Below are 20,813 nucleotides of genomic sequence, written 5' to 3'. Positions count from 1 at the left end.
AGGATTATCTCTGCATAAACTGAAATGTGCCTGTGAAGTCATGGCTTTTCTTTAATGACTCAGTACATGATGTATTTGACGGCAAAGATTGTTTGTGATGTACCTAGTGTATACAATTTTTAGAACTAGATATGTCTCAAAAGCTTTATTTTTTAAATACTTTAGTTATGAGAATTTCTATTTGAAAAGTTGCACAAGAAGCTTCGAGTACTTTGTTTCCAATTAGCTGTTGCAATTCTTGTCACAGCATGTAAGGTTCTTACATAGCTTGTTCGTTCTGTGTTAGAGCAGCTAATATCTGAGATTGAAGTCCTCCTTTTGGCCTCATCTTCACGTGTTCAGGAACACTGGCTGGCTGCCATTGCTCTGCAGCTGTCTAGGCTCCGTCTCTGTAGCTGTCCCGGGTCAGTAGCTACCCTGTGTAACCTTAGTCCAACCATAACTTGGATCGTGTCTTTTGCTGTTGCTTTCCATTTTTATTTGATGATTGGATTCAAACCTGCTCTCTGGTATATTAACTGCCAAACTTCAGATTAAGCCAATGCTCTAAAACAAAATAGGTTGCTGGTGTTATGAGAAGCAAAAATCTTCAGGGTAATGGACAAATTACTTCCTTTCCCCCAATATACACAATCACTACAAAGGAAACAAAAAGCTGTATTTATAGGAAAGTATTTTATTCACATGTAACAGATAAGACACTCAGATATTGAAATCAGAGTAACGTTCTGCATCAACAAGTGCAGTCTCCCGTTACTACAGGCTACCAAATGAAATAATCCTGTCAATATCTTAAATGTATTGAATAAGCCCAAGAGATTCAAGAACTGGCATCATTACATTGATATGCATTTTCAGGATAAAGGCATATGAAGATTACCGAAGATTGCTTTTACCTGGCCAAATACATGTTACCAGTTTAGGGTGTAGAGGTGTCTGACATGCACAAGTCACAGCAAATGACAAGAGAAGATTTGACAATTTCACAGATTCCTCATTTATCTTTAGGAGAAACTCAAGAAAGTACTTTTTACTATTTTTGTCAGAAACTTAATGATTACAGTAGAATATTTTTCTAGTTTCTGGGAGCTGCATCCTTTAAAGAACTGCAAGACCTAGAAACTGACAGTACCTTTTACAAGATGCCATGTTTTTTCTCTGTGTTCAGATGGAGCCTAGAGAACAACCCAGCTCACTCTGAAATATATGCAAAGTGGTTCGTCAGGTGACAAGACACTGAGCAGGCTCCACAGATTCCATTGACTCTGCTGTCTAGAACAGGAGTTTACACATACAGCTTACACTGGAGCACTTCCATTAGGTGCCTAAGGCATCTTCATCTCACTGTAGTCTTACCCTAGACCACAATAAACTGCAGCAGAATTCAAGCCATTCGATAAAAAGTGGGTATTTCAATACAAGATACCATACTTGTGTATCCAAAGACATTATTGGCAATGAGACGACATCTGACAATAAAATGGAAACATCAAGAAAGAAATGTTTATTACTGATTTTGTGGAATAACCAAAACAGAATAGAGTGATCCCAGGGCACCAGCAGAAGCTCCAGCAGGCCTAATTGTTACAGAATAAGAGGGTCACCAAAAAGAAGTAAAAGCACATATGCGAACACCTGCAAACACGTAGTTGTCATGCCACTTATCTGTTGGGGAAAACAGGGTTTGGATTAGCAGTCTCAGGCTTTCCCCAAAAAGGGAGTTGACTGCTGCTTCCTCCTACTTCCCTGTAGAACCACACACATAAGTATCGTGTGGTTTCCTCTTCAAAAGTCTCCTGGTGTCGACTTGTGTGTCGGGAGAAGGACTTGTTAGGTATGTAGCCCCCCAAAGTTAAATATATCACTACGTCTAAAATATTTTATAATATCTTTATCTTGCAAAACTATGTTTTTGACCCAATCATTAAACAAAGTAAATACTTGATATACTGAAGATTTTTACAGTTTTGAAGCATGCGAAGCACTAGTAATCCAAACACACTTTGAGTTCTTAAGTTTTACCCACTTTGGGAAAATGTGACTATCCTAGAGGAGAGTTGCAAAGTAAACATGATTTTAATAGGAAGACATAAACGTAAGAAGTAAAAGTTCTTCATGTATGATTTTGATCATATAGTTCAGTGCTTTCAACACAATAACAAATGAAAGTACTGAACATTAATTGCACATTCAACATACTCACAGTATTCAAGAGGTTCATGATATTCTGTAAACCAACTCAGGAGCTGGGTTTTCATGTTACCTTGAGTGCAGAACGTGATCCCATCAGAGTATGCTCATTGATGCTTAACGTTTCTGCAAATCCATCTACTCTTCAGGGCCTTATTCGGATGATCATAGCTGCAGGATGATTCAGATGTAGTCCCTTAGACATCCCAGCTCTCACAGAATCAGGTGGTTAAGTGCCTCTGTGAGAGTATTCAGAAACCTTGAGGAAGACTTTTCCTTTCCACTGATGCTACAGCAAATATCTTTGGGAACACTCAACTATGATTTTTGTCTGAACAGTTATCTAAATTTTGTACCTTCATAAAAGACACCTTCATCCCCTGCAATTCCAAGCACTGCACCAGTTTCTGAGCAGAACCAGATAATGAAGGGATGCCTCCTTTTATGCACAATTAGGAAACTTGATCAGAAAGAGATGCTAAGACTTCCCTCTGTTTAGACCTCCTCTAGCAGTACCTGAATCTCAGAGAGTTACATAGCCTGAGACTGAGCTGGACTATTTCTTCTCCACTTTTCCTGTTGATTTGGGATCACAGCATACAAAAAGACCAAAATATTCAAAGAATTCATGAGAGAGAGAAAATAGTAAAAAGATCTGTTTCTGTCCTAATTATAAGGATGCTTCACTGGGAGTGATGCTTCTTACTTCTGGCTCCATATATTACCTTAAGTATTATCTGCACTGTTTTGGACAACATGTTGTCAACATCTTGTTAGCTGATAATTACTGATGTACTGGATTCTTATAATAAATATGTAGGCACATTCTAGAAATTTTTCTAATAAGCAATTTTTTTTCTATTTTTCTTTCACCTTCTTTTAAAAACAAATAAAAATATATCTGTCAGAAACAAAATTCTCCTGCTACCTAAAAGTTTTGTAATCGAATGAATTTAGGCATATCTTGTAACACAATGGTAGTAATTTACAGTTGTGTAACATCTAAAAGGAGAAAATGATATAAAAGATGGATCTAGACTGGCCCAGAGTCTATTGCTAGGATTGCACTGGCACAATGGAAAGATAAATCAGGCCTCAAAATAGCAAATGGTAATTGTAAACTTTTGGTGTATGTAAGCCTTAAAACTTTGACCTTTCCTTGTTTTAGCAGTCATAGAATGAGATATGAAAGGAAAAACACCCTCAGCAATCACTGCTTAGAGGCAGAATTTACAGAGGCACACAGGTAATTTATGCCCAGTGGCACAGTAAAACAAATATTGAAACAATACATAAAAAATAAAAATATGTACATCAGTTACTATTTAAGAATTACAGAGACTGTTCAAAGGACCCACATTATTTATGCAACCAGCAACTTGGATACATCTAAATTTTGTTAACTGGTTTTATGAATATAATAAGTTGCTTTCATGGTTAGGACATTCTTTAACAGTGGTAACTAATACTCTAAAAATATTTGATGCATGTGTCTTGGTTTATGCTCTTTCAGTGTAAATTCACAGAATGATTTATAACTCTTCTGGTACAGACAGATTTTTTAAAGCATCTTTCAACGCAAATTGTGCAGTAGGAGTCTCTTTTTCTTTCTTCTTTTTTTTTCGTTCAGCTCCACAAGAATTCACATTACAGTAACATCAGCTACTTCCTGTGGTCCACCTGAGTGGCTCAACAAGATAAAGACAGATGTCGGTGGAGTAATTCAGCAATTCAAACACTTCTTTGGTGGAAAGTGGCCACTGACAGACTTCTTTTCTGTGCCTACTCTCACAAAAATATCTCCTGACGCTATCTCCCGACTACCAATATAGTCCTACAAGATCTCAGAAGCCAGCAAGAAGAGTTATCAAATGGTATCAGTTTCCATGCACATTCATGTGAGATTTCACACTTTCATAGAGAGGAATTTGAGAATTATAAGAATCTAAGAATCATAAGAGTGACTTGAAGAAAAAGATGTTCTGTGGGACTGTTTTAATGTACAGCTACTAAGAACAACACATTCTTTTACTCATAGACATGGGTCTTGCCCTGTCTTCTCTGTGCTCATGGTAGGGAAAGCAGAATGGTTCAGTTATTTCAAGACAAGGAGAAATTACACAAAAAAAGTAATCATGGGCCCCACAGAGGACCATGGTCAGTATGGCAAGAATACTATGTAATGGTTGCGCTGGCAATATAGACACAGCGGCATGCAGGCTAAGAAGGGGGTGTAACTAGTTACCTATTCTGGCAATTGCAGTTTAATAGAGGGTCATGGTGTTCCTGGGATTTTGGTCACCTGTCTTTCAGCAGCATGATCCTTCTTCACTCTACTGCAATAGTGATTTCTATAACTGAATATGTCAAGCTGCATTTCCAACAACATCTTGAACACTACTTCAGAGCTGACAGGCATGAGCTCCTATTGTATTTTGAGCAGTATTAGAGGCAGTAGTGATCTGGGAGTTGAGTTCATCAGTGACTTACCTGAGTTGTTACCTCCCCTCTAGAGGAGAGGTTTATTCTCTCCCAGGTTTCTAGACTGCTTTTCTATTATCTATTTATCCTCTACACTTCTACTGACTACCTGCTTCAGCTGATAACAGCCAGCTGCCTCAAATTCTCTGTGATGCCCGATAGAGATCTTTTGTAGTCGAGCCTATTGCTGTGGTTACAATGTGCTGTGTTCTGTGTCCCTGAAAGCTGTAAAAGAAAAGAGTTCTATTGGGCCTGGAATAGACATAGTTTATGCTTACAGAGAAGACTGACCTCAATAGAAAGACGTGCTTTGGCTATAATTTATCATTAGAATTCTACAGTCTAATCATATCTATATGAATTTTATCACAAAAATTGAAGTATACATATCTCTTTCACTAACAGAACTATGATTTAAGTTCTATGCTAGCAACAGAGCTACCTGTGTGTGTGAATGAAGCTGGACCGAGACATGGGCTGACAATGATTAGTTGTTGATACAAAGTTTACAGAAGGTGGCCCGGGTAGTTTACCAATACAATTTCAATGATAATACCCTGTGTATTTGCTGGAGATTGGGAGCATGCACACCACACCAGCCTACATAGAGAAGTTTGAGTTGTGTATTTATGGAACAGATATAAAAAAAACCAAACCATAATCAGAATGTAATCTTATGTGTCCCAGAACACATGAACATAAATATGCACCCTTTAGATCCAGACTCTGGGACTAGAAGACATAGCCTGTGATGCAGCAGAAGAATCTAAGTGTAGAAGGGGACCTGTAAAATTATGGGTTCAAATGAAACTGCGTGACAAGTGGCACGTGGGGTAATGGACTATTCCAGTAGGAGACTTCCCCAAACAATTAGTGGATAGACTCACAGAAAATACCATCAGGTATTCAACATATGCAGCATTTTTTTTCTCTGGCGAAAAATAATGCTTAAAATCTTTTTCTGTTGATATCACTAAAAAGACCTCAAGGTGATGTCAACTGAAACAGGAGAGTGTATAACATGCACCCTCCCAGAAGTCTATCTCACTATCTAATGGACATCAAACGAATACCCATACACAGAAGCATATAGGTGTGCACATGCAGCTCGGAACTTTTGCTAGCTTCTTGAAATTCACACATAAATTATCAATTGCTATCACTAATATATTTTTAATTCTTACTCATAGACTGTGGATATGAATATTTTTACTTTGCGTAATGGGCTTCCTACATTGAAGGTGCTCTGAGACTGGAAGGATGTAGAATGACAACACATTTTTTTTTAACCTGCAACAGGGAACTGAATCACTTCAGAGCCTTCATTCTGCAGCACTTGCAGAGGAGTTCATTCACTTTAAAAAACTGATGTCACTGCAGCTGAAGACAGCAGAAAAAATAAAATCATACATGAACTTTTAGTCTGAGGGCTTACGGTAATTTTTGTGACTTTAAGCAGGACGCAGACACTGAGCTGTGTCTGAACTTGTGTAGACTGTAGGCCAGAGTCACACAGTTACAACTGCAGCTATCTTATGTTCAGACTCTGTCTCAAACTAGAAAACGCAAAATGCAGTGAAGCACACAGCAACAGTAAGTCAATTAAGATGCATAAACCTTTCCTAGAGAGGATGTTCTGAAAAGTTATAGAAAGAAACTGCATGAGGCACATATGTAGATACAGAAAATGTATATGTCTATGTGATGGTTAACACGTGTTAATATAAACTACTATTTCTATATAGGTAAGTTAATGTATGCAGTAGTAATATAAATACAAATTATACAATACACATCCATTTGTACTGTGTGTAGCACTGTGTTACGCACAGCGGGCAGTACGTACTACGTAGTACAGCAAATACTGTGTATGTGACGTACTTCACAAAAATCACTGAGTAAAATTTATTGTCAATAATATATAGTATATATTTATAAATAAAGAAATTCTGTATAACTTATACATGTCTATATAACTATATACTTAAGGCACACCAGTGGAGGGAATAGAACTATGCAATGAAAAACAGTTACCATTTCTATCTTTATGTTTTTACTTTTCTGCTGCCTTTGAAAATCATATTCCTAACATTCTATAAAAAACTATGTAAACCATAATATTTCACTGTAAAAGACAATGTAGCCATGCTCTGCATTTTACAGGAACTGTCTGAGGTCCCATACGGTCTACGATTTTCTTCAGGGCATACAAACTGTTTGAATATGGACGAGAGCTTAACACCGCTGTAGTGCCAAGTATACCGCTTTGATTTCAGCACTAGCAGCTTCTCTGTGAAAGATCTCATATCAGATTTCAGCCTAATTTACACATTTTTAATCCTGTAATTGCAGGCCTGCCTGGAAGTGACAGTGAATTCGACCACGGGCATCTGTACCCATGCCGCCTTTGCTTGTATGCCCAAGAGTCGCTGCTTCGTGTTCAGTCTTCCCACCGCTTGGCTTAGCAGGCCCCTCTTGAGTGCTCATTGGTCTTCCAAAGCCTGTAGTGCAACCTGCAGCCAGGACAGACACCATGACCCCACTGTGTGGGGGTGCTGGGCACAGGCTCCTTTCACACATTTGCACAGGAGATGACTTGACACCACTCCCTAAATTAATGCAACTGCCACGAGCCACCCTGGCAGTCACCATGGATGTTTGCACCTAAAAACATCCCTGGACTCAGGTACATAACTTGAGTATTACTTAGCTTATGTGATGTCACAAAAATTACTCCAAACTGCATTTCAGGAATAAAAATGTTGGCTGTCTCTACCAGCGAACTACTTACTGTTCCTTCTGACTGCAGTGTCGGGATCCGCCCAGACACTGTAGCCACCTGGCTGCATTACAAACATGTGACTCCTGAATCTGAAGAACTTGCAGATGATACATAAATTATAACAATAATATCCTAAAGAAGGAAGGAATGATAAAATGTTGCATTACCAAGATTTCTGGGTCTGTGTCTTCTGGTTTAACAAGTATAGTTTAAAACACAGAATAATTCCTAACACTTCTGACATACAAGCAGATGTATAAGCAATGGAGTCAAAGCAACTTGACTTCTATGAATTTGTGCTTCAGGATGGCAGTCCTCTGTGGATGGATTCTTTGATGTGTAATAGGTATTGCCAGTCACATTGCAGCTTTTTTGAGGGGTGGCATGCTCCTTCCAGGTTATTTCTCAAAAATTTTTGTTCATTGTGGCGGGTGCTAGCTAAAGGATTCAAATGTTATTAATGGAAAATAAACAGACGACCCTACCAAGTCCTTCCCTAGCAGCTCAGCAAACTGGAAGATCCCCAGCTACAACCCAAGCTCTCTCTCCTCCTGCCATACACAGGCAGTCTCAGTTCCTGATGCATCTGTGAAGATCCTGTTCATAAAGCTCTCACTAAACAAAGTACATGCAATAAAGTTTAAAAAAAAAAATCACATGATAACCACATTTACTCTTGCACGTTTTGTAACGTAATGTCAACAACTGTAATCACTCCAGCCTCCTCGCACTACTTCAAATGTTGCACGTAATGTGCAGCCTGCACCCATGAGGAGAGGCACTATGGCAAAGGCTTTAATTATGCAATTATATGATTATGTTCTATCTCTTTCCCTACAGGATTTTAGCCTTAAGGGCGGAATTTCTAGAGAACTTGGTGGCTACTTCCATAAATATGCTCATGATATATGTATAACAGTTCTTGTCACTTTTTTTTTTTTTAAGGGAGAGAAAAAGGGGGCAAAGCAAGAAGTGACCACGATTTTAATCGACAGCTCACTGCTGACTGGCCAAATTTCAGTTCCTGCTTCAGAAGACGAAGTTCCCCGTTTAGGACAAAAAGATCTCTGTCAATTTTTTTTTTCTTTTTCCCTAACACGAGCAAGCCAATGCGGATTTTTGTAACCTTTCCACGCCATAGCGAGCGCCAACAGCCCCACAAGCGACAGACTTAGCAGCCTCCGCCGTGAGGAGGAGGAGGGCGGGTGGGGCCGGGGGCGGGCGCGCGGTGCGCGGCCACGAGCGAGGTGCAGAGCGGCCGGCGGGGCTCTCCACGCCCTTCTGCTCCCCGGGGAGCGCACGCTGCCCCGCCCGCGCCTACCAGCCCCCCGACCGGCGGCGGCGGCCCCGGGCGGGCAGGCAGGCGGGAAGGCCGCGGGCGGGGAGGCCTCACGCCTCGCCCCGGAGGACGCGGTGTCCCGGCGCGGCCCGGCCTTACCCGGCCCGGCCGGGCCCGGCGCGTCCCACCTCCCGCGCCGGCTCCGTCTCCCCGAGCCGGGCGGCGCCGCGCCCCCGCCGGCCCCGCCGAGCCGGGTTGGGCAGCCTGGGAGGCGTCTCCTCCGCAGCCCCCGCCTCCCCCCCCGCCCGCCCGCCGCGCCGGTGCTGAAGCGCCTCGGCCGCTCCCCGGCAGCACCGCCGGGATAGCGGCGCCCCGTCGGCACCCGCAGCAGCAGCCGGGCCTCCCTCCCCGCCGCCCGGCCCGGGCTCTCTGCTGCCGAGGACACCTCATGGGAAATAAATAAATTAATTACCCCACTCACCCCCGCGGCAGGGAGAGGAGCCGGCAGCGGCCGCGGGAGTAGATCCAGCCCGAGCTAGAGACCAGGTAACGTAACCTACCCGCCAGGAGGGAGGAGGAGGAGGAGAAGCAGCGAGGTCGCCCCCGCCGGGGAGGGTTCCGGGGGACGGCGAAGGGGCTGCCGCCACAGGGCGCGCCGGCCTGGCCCCGGCTGGCAGCGTGAGGGCGGCTGCCCCCGCGCTGCGCTCCGCACTGTCAGTCACACGCACACACACACGCACACACGAGCCACCGCCCACGCAGGGATGGACGGACGGACGGACGCACGCCGCGGGCGCTGCCCCTCCTACCCCCCGTGCCAAAGCAGCCGCTGCGGAGAGATGCCGCACGCCCCGCGGCGAGCGCAGCCCCGCTGCCGTGCGGGCGCCCGGCTCTGACAGCGGGGCGCGGCGGCGGGGCCGGGCCGAGGCCGCAGCTTGGGGGGGGGGGGGAGGGGGGTGCCGCGCGATCCCGCCCCCGCGCCGCTGCGCGCATCGCCGCGGGGCGGCGAGCCCGGGCGCCGGGGCCGCCTCGCGCCGCGTCCTGGGCGCTGCGGGACCCCCCGCCCCGAGCCGAGCCGGGGCCCGGGGGCAGCTCCGCCGGGAAGCATGGGCGGGGAGGGGGACGCGGCGGCGGCAGCGTGGCGAAAACCGTGCTGCCGCCCTTGCCGCCGTCAGGCACAGGCCCGCGAGCGGCGCTGATATCACGGCTGCGTGGTCGGGGTGACCTTGGGGGAGGTGGGTCTGGACGAACCCCTCTGCCGCACCGTGCCAGCCGCGGCGCGGGTTGCCCTGCTCCGGGCTGCTCCGAGCCTGACAGTGCTGGCATTAATATCTCCGAAGGTCGCTGACTTGAGTTGGCGGTTGTGTGCTGAGCTCCCGTGGTGACGGGTACCAGGGCCGGGAACACGCGGCTTCTCCATCCTTCTCTTTGCTTGAGTTCCGCCAGCACACATTGGACTCCAAGGCCTTGAAGGGAATGTTCTGAAGAGCCTCCCTAGTGAGGGGCCATTGTCCCGAGAGTAAAGGAGTTCTCTGTGCCCACGGAGACCTCCGTGCCTGGGGTTCGTGGTTGCTGAAGTGGCCCCTATGTGACACTGAAGCAACCATAGCATTCTGAGGGCGAGAAGTTGCCCTGTTCACGTTTCAGAGAGCAGGATGTCCCCTGGTACTCCTTGGAGGGCACGGTACCTCGCAGTCCTGCAGAGCTGACGGGCTCTCCGCTGCTTATACAGTCATGTGGATAGGAAAACAAACAAAAAAGAATAACGTTTAGAGATTGGTGGTTTTTCAGAGGCCAGCCTGAGCTTTCAGTAAAGGAGTCTTACTGAAATTATTGTTGAAAGCTGTTTTGGGAAAAAGAAGGAAACTGAAGGAAGCTGATGCCTCATGGAGGCGTCCATTCTTGTTTCCTTGGTCTCTCGAATAATCGCTTGTGTTTCCATAGTGACATCCATCTGTGGCTCTCAAGTTACTTATCAAATAGTAATGAAATAGGTGCTTGCAGCTTCCATTCCAGGAATGGGGCCATAAACTTAACGACACACCAATTGAGCCAACAAAATACTGCCTCAGCTCTGTCTCGATGAATCATGATGCAAAAGTTAGTCTTCAAGACAGACGGATGTAGACTAATATTTAAAGGAAGCCAAAAACTGACAAATAGTTCAATACAAGTGGTAGATACTTTTATGTACAAGTACTAAATCTGGGAGTAATGTGTGATTCCCTTCTTATTTTTGAAGACAGCTGCCTCCTCTCTGCTTCCATTATTGTCTGCTAACTTTGAATATCATACTCAAGAATGGGTGCCGAGTATCTACTCCTTCCACTCCGTGGAATAAATTCAGAGAAGAAATTATACCCCATGTGTTTCTATTATTTGTGCAATTTATTGTAGAACTGTAAGTCCATGTATCTGTAAGGGCCCAGCTAGCTTAGTTTGCAACATAGTGTTTACAATGTAAGTGGCTTCAGAGCAAAACAGCTCATCGTTTTGAACAGTCAAAGGGTGGCTGGAGGTTGTGGATTTGCTTTTATGGCAGCAGCGAGAGATTTTGGTTAATGAAGTCAGCTGTATTTTATTTATATGAATGAGAAGTGGAATAGCCTCAATATCAGTGGTGTTCTTCATGGAAGGTCTTCATGGATGGCAGAAAACTAAATTCACACGTTTTATGGATGGGAAACTCTTTGGATTATGTAGTGATACAACTGATCCGAACAGGAATTTTACAGGTAAAGGGGGACACTTTGAAATATTACAAAGGGAAATATCAGAGAAACAGAGTGTAGTTAAACGTTGTGGCTCTGTGGCTGCAGCGAAGAGAGGTGGAATTCCATTTCAGCAATTTTCAGTGTAAATGAAAGCATCATTAATGGTATATAAAAAAAAGTCTCCTTCCAGCTCTTTAACCTAATTCCACCTGTCCCTTCTCTGGGGTATTTATTGGATTTAAGCTCACTCAGCCCTTGCTATGGCAAAATCCTCCTTCTAGAATCTGAGTTTTATGGAGGCAGGAGATCCTTTGGGTAGCCTTAAAGGAGATGCTGTTATTTATGCACAGGCAAGTTAAGATGGAGGAAGTAGCACTTCTTGAGTCACGAGCTGATGGTTTTTAAAATGTTTTTCTTTCATTAGTCTTCTTTCTTGGATTTGGTTCACTATGTCATACTCCTTATCTATTTCCTATGTGTGTGTGCATTTCTGGCATCCATAGTTTGTTTTAGAAAAAAGTCCTCTTTGTTATCCTTTGTTTCTTAAGTAAATTATCCTGTCCTCTTTCTATGATCATAGAATCATAGAACGGTTTGGGTTGGAAGGGACCTTTAGAGGCCATCTAGCCCAACCCGCCGGCAATGAGCGTCTTCAACTAGACCAGGTTGCTCAGAGCCCCATCTAACCTGACCTTGAATGTTTCCAGGGATGGGACCTCCACTACCTCTTTAGGCAACCCGCTCCAGTGTTTCACCACCCTGACTGTGAAAAAATTCTTCCTTATATCCAGTCTAAATCTACTCTCCCTTAGTTTAAAGCCATTACTCCTTGTCCTATCACAACAAGCCCTGCTGAAAATATTTTCCCCATCTTTCCTATAGGCCCCCTTCAGGTACTGAAAGGCTTCTATAAGGTCTCCCTGCAGCCTTCTCTTCTCCAGGCTGAACAACACCAACTCTCTCAGCCTTTCCTTGTAGGAGAGGTATTCCATCCCTCAGATCATCTTTGTGGCCCTCCTCTGGACCCAGTCCAACAGCTCCATGTCTTTCCTGTGCTGAGGGGTCCAGAGCTGGATGCAGGACTCCAGGTGGGGTCTCACCAGAGTGGAGCAGAGGGGCAGAATCACCTCTCTCGCCCTGCTGGCCATGCTTCTTTTGATGCAGCACAAGATACGGTTGGCCTTCTGGGCTGCGAGCGCACATTGTTGGCTCATGCCCAGCTTTTCATCCACGAGTACCCCCAAGTCCTTCTCATCAGGGCTGCTCTCAATCCCTTCATCCCCCACTGTGTATTGATAGCAGGGGTTGCCCTGACCCAGATGCAGGACCTTGCCCTTGGCCTTGTTGAACCTCATGAGGTTCACACAGGCCCACTTCTCGAGCTTGTCCAGGTCTCTTTGGATGACGTCCCATCCTTCTGGCGTGTCAACTGCACCACTCAGCTTGGTGTTGTCTGAAAACTCACTGAGGGAGTACTCGATCTCGCTGTCTGAGTCATTGATGAAAATGTTAAACAGCACCGGGCCCAGTACGGACCCCTGAGGGACACCACTTGTCACCAGCATCCATTTGGATATCGAGCCGTTGACCACTACCCTCTGGCTGCGACCATCCAACCAATTCCTTAAGCACCAAACAGTCCACCCATCAAATCCATATCTCTCCAATTGAGAGAGAAGGATGCTGTGAAGGACTGTGTCGAAGGCTTGATAGAAATCCCGACAGATGACATTAGTAGCTCTTCCCTTGTCCACTGATCAAGTCATACCATCATAGAAAGCCACTAGGTTGGTCAGGCAGGACTTGCTCTTGGTGGAGCCATGCTGGCTGTCTCGAATCACCTGTCTGTCCTCCATGTGCCTTAGCAGGTGGTTTTCCTTCCAGCAACTCTGGTTATTATTGGACCCCTTCCAGTTCAAGAAAGGAGACTACAGCTCACCTGCTTTTTGGTCCCATTGCAACATCACAGGATGCTTTTGAAGAGTTGTAGTTTTCTTGAGTAGATGTTTGCTTTAGCAAAGATGGTGTCTGAATATAATTCTCAATTCATTGTATCCTTTACAACATTTGCCAGAGTTAAAGCTGCCCATTTTCTTAAGTGAGGATTGAGAAAAGAAGAATGTTTTTGAGCTATGCTAATAATCTGTGCTGTTAAATGAATTTTATGTTTCAAGATTGGTATAATTATGAAAATGTAATTATCTTCTGATTTTTATTAAAAAAGGGTTGGGCTGCTAATCATTGATAGAGAACATTACCAGTTTCTGTGTCTGTTTGTGTAATATATGTGGCCTAGTGTTTGCACAACTCCAAGGAGGAGGTTAGATAGGAAAATAGGACCTCATTGACCAACTGTTTTACGTGTCAAATGAAAGTGAGAAACAGGCTGCGCCTTACATATGCATCTCAGTCCAAATCTGCATTCCTTGACTTGCATGTATTTGTGAACTGTGGTGTGAACTTTGATAATTTTATTGTGAATTTTGGAACATGTGAAGAAAGGTTTGCAGTATTCAAATAAAAGTAATTGGGATATACGAGTAAGGAGATAATATTCCGTAACTTGAAGAATAGAGCATGTTGGACAAACTGACTGGGGAACTCTATTTGGCTTTACAATCTATCACATATTTCAAATACTTCTTAAAGGGTCTTGGTCTTATAGTCAAGCAATCAAAATAATGTAAAGCTTTTACTGAAGAGCAAATGTATAGCTAACCAGGTCATAGTGGCTGACAAACTAGAAGGAGTCTCAGTTTGTTTTTTTCCTTGCAATCTCAACATTTTTAATTCATAATATTTGTGTCTGATGGGGTGATTCATCCTCATCAGCTAGTTCTTTTGTTGATTATATTTTTAATTTTATTTTATGCAGTGTTTTTAAGTAGTTCCTTTATTTGTTATCTCCAAGGACAAGTCCCCAGTTACATGCTAATATTTTTTTATTTTCGGGACGTGGTGCTTTCCTGTCTCATGACACTTGCAGTAATACGTAATCAGAGGTGTTGCATTAAGAGCATTTGCTGATAAAAAATGAATAAGCGTTTCCAGGATAGTAGCATAACTAGGGCAATTTAAAAAGTTCACAAAAATGAAGGAGGAAAATTATTGGAAAAGAATGGGGCCTTAGCATGATGTACTCTTTTCCTTTGTAGTTTGAAGATTTAAGATCTTAAGAAATTGAATTAATGTTAATTCACAAAATCAGGAAGCACTAGAGAACAAACTTAAGCTTGATTTTTAATGTAGCTGTTGATGCATTTTCTTTTAACTTGGTGTCGTGATTATTGAATGTGAAGCATTGAATGTATTTCAGTTCCACCCAACAAGAAAGCAGTGCTCTGAGTAATAATGTAAATTATGTAGAATTAGCTGATAACTTTAGACTGCAGGAAATTTGTACTTTTAAGTCACCTATTGACAAACTGTAGAAAGCCCAGACTTTGCAGAAGTTGGAATATTTCAGAATAGGTGAATGTGACATTCTTTTCATGTATTTACGATTAAAGATAATGACAACATCTGATTCTAGTGGTCAAAGCATAAAACTCCACAGACTGGAGTTGCTCGAATGTGCAGGATTGTTTAAACAGTGGTTGCTTTCTTCCAGCCTGAACATTTGTACCCCAAAAAGAACACTTTCCAGTTGTTTTGACAGCAAGCTTGGTAGTTATTTCACTTTTATCTCTTTTTAAGGTTTTCCAGTGGAGGACTCAACTGTAGGTGATGATCAAGGTGCTGTGGGAACATTCAGAGAGCACCTTGCACAGAAGACAGCTCAGAACACCTCCTGTATTTCATGGCTTTTCTTATCTTTATATATCTTTAAAAGTTCCTGTCCTTTAGAATAACTCATCTTCCCACACTTGCTAGCAGACTCCTGCCGCAGCTTCAGGCATGAGCATTGTGTAGTGCCCTCTCATCATATGGCCTCAGTGACACCAAACTATTGGCAGCACTCCCAAGTTTGGCACCTAGGGATAGCACAAATGACAAAGAGTTGTGATGGTCAAAATATGTTTTGCATCGAAGAAACTTAGCCATTTGCTGTCATTACAGTGGTGGTAATGACAGTGCAATGATATATGTTGCCTTTTGCATGTGTTCCGTGCAATAGAAATTAGTACAATCAGTCACAAAACAGCACTACATCATCCCAAGAGATGTAAATTTTTTTTCATAGAAATGGATTAATTAAGATTTTAGCATTCATACTTGCCACTCACCACTTAGACACTCTTGCAGTCCATGGTACAAGTGAAAAGGAGACAAAAAAAGATGAAATCTCAATTCGTCTCTTGTATTAGTATGAAACTCATAGTGTCAACCTCAGACTTGTACTTCTCAGTGCTTGTTTTCTGAATGAAAGAGTATAAATGTTTATTTTACAGTACTAAAAACATGTGAGGAAACAAACCAAAAAGAACTTACCATTTCTGTGCTGACAAAAATGGCAAAAGCATACATGCAAAATGTGTACTTGATTTTTTTTAAACAAAAATCAGTTCTGTCTGTATGCTTTTGAAATCAATTGTATTAGAGTGTTTTTTTAATATTAGAAATGCTTTGTGGCATTTTTTTTCAAATCTCTGGGATAGTGATATAAACATTTGGCAGTGAGGTTAGAATTTTTGAAGTGACACAGGACTATGTTCAAACTACCAACTATAACAACTTGGCTTCTGAGAGACGTAGCTGCTTTTCTCTGCTGACCTTACTGGGAGATGGAAATTGGAAAACTCAAATTGTAGGACATCTCAACAATTTGCCACGCTATTGAATTAAAATGCTGTAGGAGTTGCGATTACTAAATTGAGCTCCTATAGTTTGCATTCTTAATATGGGCCTCAGGGCAGGTTCAAGAAAGAAAGAAAAAAGAACAACTTAGTGATGCAAATAAGCTTCCCATGGGAATGTAGGTGTCTGATTTCTTAAGAATTGGAATTTTATGTGTTAAATTCCTCAACGATTCTGCCTTTGCTGAGTACACTCTCCACTGAACAAATCTCTTCTAGAGATCTCTTCTTAACTGCTTTTGCACGCTGTGCCAGGGATGGATTTGGGTCTGGGTACTGGAGCCTGTGTGCCTGCTGCCTCCTGGTGATGTTAGAAATACAGAAATTGGTGAGCTATAAACTGCAAACTGGAACTTCAGACTGGGTTCAGAGACATAAAAAATGTGCCTAGGACAGAGACTCAAGCTGGCTGAGCGAGGGGGTGGCATCTGGGAGCAGGTGGAGAGAATAGACGAGACTGTGAAGGGAAATTGGTGCTGGGTGCTGAAGAAGGCAATGGGCCTATTATCCCATTACCAAACCCTTTTTTAAGATGTACATCTTTATAATAACTTGTACATAGTGTGAAACTAAAGACTTCCTTTCTGCCCTGAGGAATTTAGAAGATCTCTGATCATTGTATCACACAGGGCTCCTAACTCCCTGTCTGCCATTAGGCAGCCTCTTTCCCTGCTTCTCACCAGCACTACAAAAGGCAAATCAGGGGACTCAACAGCCTGTGATTAGAAGCCCCAACACCAGATATTAGCGAGGAGTGAAAAAAGGTTGTGTAGTTTGAGAGCTCTGGGTTGTACATTTAAATAAAATAGGTAGAAAGAATATGCCGTAATAGCCTGTATTTATAAAGCATGAAGTATGCATTGTATTTATGAAGAATAAGAAAAAAGGAGATCCTGTTTTCTTGTTCTTGTGCAGATGTAATTACGTTGACTAGAGGCATAAAGTAGCTTTTGTTCTCATGTTTTTCTGATGTAGTTATCCAAAAAGAGATGTTTTGATGTAGTTATGCTGGATGTGAAGGTGCTTTATTTCAATTTAGCTTATTTTCTCATTCATACATAACAACGCTAGAGCATCATGAGTGCTGTGCATGGCCTATTTCAGTTTTAGCTGTATTAGTGAAAGAGGAGATTTATAAGTAAAGCTAACAAGTTAGAATGTACCCTCAGCATGTTTGCTGATGACACAAAACTGGGAGGAGTGGTGGGTACACTGGAAGGCTGTGCTGCCATTCAGCAAGACCTGGACAGGCTGGAGAGTCGGGCAGAGAGGAACCCGATGAAGTTCAACAAGCGCTAGTGCAGTGCAGGGTCCTGTACCTGGGGAGGAACAACCCCATGCACCACTACAGGCTTGGGGCGGACCTGCTGGAGAGCAGCTCTGTGGAGAGAGACCTGGGAGTGCTGGTGGATGACAAGTTGACCATGAGCCAGCAGTGTGCCCTGGCTGCCAAGAAGGCCAATGGGATCCTGGGGTGCATCAAGAGGAGTGTGGCCAGCAGGTCAAGGGGGGTTCTCCTCCCCCTCTACTCTGCCCTATTGAGGCCCCATCTGGAGTACTGTGTCCAGTTCTGGGCTTCCCACTTCAAGAAAGATGAGGAGCTACTGGAGAGAGTCCAGCAGAGGGCTACAAGGATGGTGAGGGGACTGGAGCATCTCTCCTATGAGGAAAGGCTGAGGGAGCTATGCTTGTTCAGCCTGAAGAAGAGAAGGCTGCAAGGGGACCTTCTAAATGCCTACAAATATCTGAAGGGTGGGTGTCAAGAGGATGGGGCCAGACTCTTTTCAGTGGTGCCCAGTGACAGGACAAGGGGCAATGGGCACAAACTGAAGCATAGGAAGTTCTGTCTGAACATGAGGAAGAACTTCTTCCCTCTGAGGGCGACGGAGCACTGGCACAGGCTGCCCAGGGAGGCTGTGGAGTCTCCTTCTCTGGAGATATTCACGACCCGGCTGGACGAGGTCCTGTGCAGCCTGCTGTAGGTGACCCTGCTTCGGCAGGGGAGTTGGACTAGATGACCCACAGAGGTCCCTTCCAACCCTTACCATTCTGTGATTCTGTAAGTGTAAGGGCCAAACTCGCATGAGGTAGAAAAATCCTGGAAGGGGATTTATAACAGAGACCTAAAAGCACTGTGGTGTTTTCTCTCAGTCAAAGAATATGTCAGTGTTGCTTGATTGGCATTTGCTCTGTTTCTGTGACTCCAGGTGTGAGTTTGAGCGCCCTTCCTCTTGTGCAGTTCCACTGGGTTAAAAGGGGTTACTCGTTGTTTATGCCCGGTAATAGCTGAAGAGACTCTTTTGACTGCTTCTCAAGACTCAGTTAGTCATTTGGATCTCTTGCTTTGACCTGCCTGATTGGTTTAAATGGAAATTATTTCTCATAATGATTACCTAAATGATTTCTCTGTTTCCAAACAAATACTTTCAAGTGTCCATCTTTTCTGTCCTTCTGTTCCCATCTTTCTTTCTGTGAGAACATTTTGCTTTTCCCTATTTATTAGAATAGAAAACCTCAAGGTAAAGTGTCAAGTTACTATTCTGCTCTGCTCATCCTGCTAGCGTACTGGGTCTTCCACACTAAATCTGGAAACAGTCAGAGACAGGCTCGCTTGAAGGACAGCTTTTACATGGCACAGATGATGCTCCTCCATAGCAACCAGTATTTATGTTTTATCATGCTATTGTTGTCTTTAGAGTTACAAATGTTTACATTCTTCACCCTTCTGTTTTTTAATTTTGCTTTTCAGGTGTTATGATTAGGGTAAAGAAAAATAATGACAAAAATGCCTTAGAAGAATGACAAATGCAGAGGGTGAAAACAGAATAGAAGGGAAAGATGCATTAACCTGAGGAAATATTATTTTGAGGAATTTCATAGAGGCAAATATCTTCAAGATGGCAGAAGTGGAATAATGTGTCATATTTTCAGTCAGTGTGGGTTTTAGTTGTCTTCAGATTTTTAAATATTTTTTTTACTTTTGACAAAGAAGCAGAGAGAATGACCTTTGCTTTTGTTGTTTCGGTGTGCTAATTGTAGGGTATGGCAAAGTTTTTGTTATTGATGAGTGGTTGTGTTGTCTGATCACCAAATGGGAGTGCACTCTTACCAGTATATCCATCATACAAGACATTAATAAAAAAATGAATATGAAATATGATATGAGAGAAAATTAATAAACAATTCAGCAATACAGTTCGAACATTGCAACCTTGAAAATAGAAGGCAAGAGTTGAGTTTTATAGACATTGTTTAGCCTCATGGTTGACCATACCTTGAATTGCAGAAGTACTTTGCAAATAGTGTGAGACACATTCAAAACCATTACACTTAACACTGCAAAATTAAATAAAGGCTAGAACCACCATACTAAGTAATGATGGCCTGTTACTCAGTGGGAGACAACCTGGACCCTGTGGTACAGATTTGTTCTGGTGCTTTAGCAGTGGGTGAGCGAAAAAGGGGCTTGTTCCTGGTTTACGTCTGGTACAGCACTGCGAAGCCCCATGGCAGTGTGCAGTCTGCTACCGTGTCCCACTGTGTGTGTCTGTTAAGTTGATCTGCACGTGCGCAGGAGACTCCCTCTCAGGTGTGCCATGAAAAAGGGGCTCTGACATGTGAAGTGCGAATATGTTGTGTATACATGGCTGTGGCTGGTAGCACCCAAATACACACGGGAGTGTTGATCCAGTTGACAGCTTCCAGCTGAGAATTATTTTTGTGATTAAAAAATTAATAGTGGCTTCCACCATTATGCTTAATACTAAAGCTGATTGTTTTATGCAACCTGGATAATACATATTGTGATGATAATGTAATAGGATACAAAAGCCTGTCCTTTCCACAATTAAAATAGGTTCTTCTTCTGAATGTGATAGCATACAAAGGTGTTAATGAAATAAGATGTTCTTGCTTCACTAAGTAATCAGCTTGCACTTCTGGACGTACTTTAGCATTGCTGAAATATTGTATAGCTAAAGTGATGATTTAAATCATGTTGTTCTCAGAGCAAACGTATTTTAACTATGGGGGTATGATGTTTTTTTTTCTTGTAGCTATTTCCTGAAAAATTAGCAAAGCTATTGTAGTTGCCATGTCCAAGCTTAGTTTTAAATTATTATACTTGAATTGCTACTCTAATAAAATAGAATTCTTACAGAATACTGAATGATATGTTTTATTGAGGATCCAGAATATGTTTTTAACCTTAATAAGGTAGTTAGAATTTTTTTCTTTCCTTTGTTTTCCTCTCTTCCCTCATTTACCAGTTTCATCCCAGGTGTATAAATACAACAGTTTTTATATGCACCCCAATAGTCTTGTGAAACCTAAATTAGCCACCTAAATTAGGATCTTTAATTTCAGTATTACTGGATCTTGGGTAAGTAGGTTGTTATCTCTTAATAACTGAAGCTTAAATCCTACTTTTAAATCAGGCCTTTCTTCTAACTAACACTTGTACAGGATGAAATTGGAAGTTATAACTGTACGCTGAACGGCCTACAGTACTTTATAAGTAAGTGCTTTGAACAGCAGTTATAGTTGTTCTGTGTGCAAAGAATCTTGCATTC

At 42.8% G+C, this 20,813-nt stretch overlaps 1 protein-coding gene and 1 long non-coding RNA gene across 7 annotated transcripts in view; one reads left to right on the top strand and one right to left on the bottom strand.

Annotated features, from left to right (window-relative positions):
- Window positions 1-9,590, bottom strand: part of LOC142362222 (uncharacterized) — a 97,391-nt gene extending 87,801 nt beyond the window's left edge. For 4 of the 6 annotated variants that reach the window (XR_012764834.1, XR_012764836.1, XR_012764838.1 and 1 more), the window contains exon 1: window positions 9,214-9,295. This is a non-coding gene — a long non-coding RNA (uncharacterized LOC142362222). Of the gene's footprint in view, window positions 1-9,213 lie in introns of all 6 variants that reach the window. The other 2 variants (XR_012764839.1, XR_012764837.1) reach the window with 2 other exon arrangements.
- SLC16A7 (solute carrier family 16 member 7) overlaps window positions 9,189-20,813 on the top strand; it is an 86,024-nt gene continuing 74,399 nt past the window's right edge. The window contains exon 1 of the mRNA XM_075428743.1: window positions 9,189-9,278. The gene's annotated coding sequence lies outside the window, so the exon portion shown is untranslated. The remainder of the gene's footprint in view (window positions 9,279-20,813) is intronic.

This window comes from Opisthocomus hoazin, chromosome 8, assembly GCF_030867145.1.
Source record: "Opisthocomus hoazin isolate bOpiHoa1 chromosome 8, bOpiHoa1.hap1, whole genome shotgun sequence".
Lineage (NCBI taxonomy): Eukaryota > Metazoa > Chordata > Aves > Opisthocomiformes > Opisthocomidae > Opisthocomus > Opisthocomus hoazin.
The sequence above is the reverse complement of the archived record's forward strand: the minus strand, read 5'-3'. Positions and strand labels throughout refer to the sequence as shown.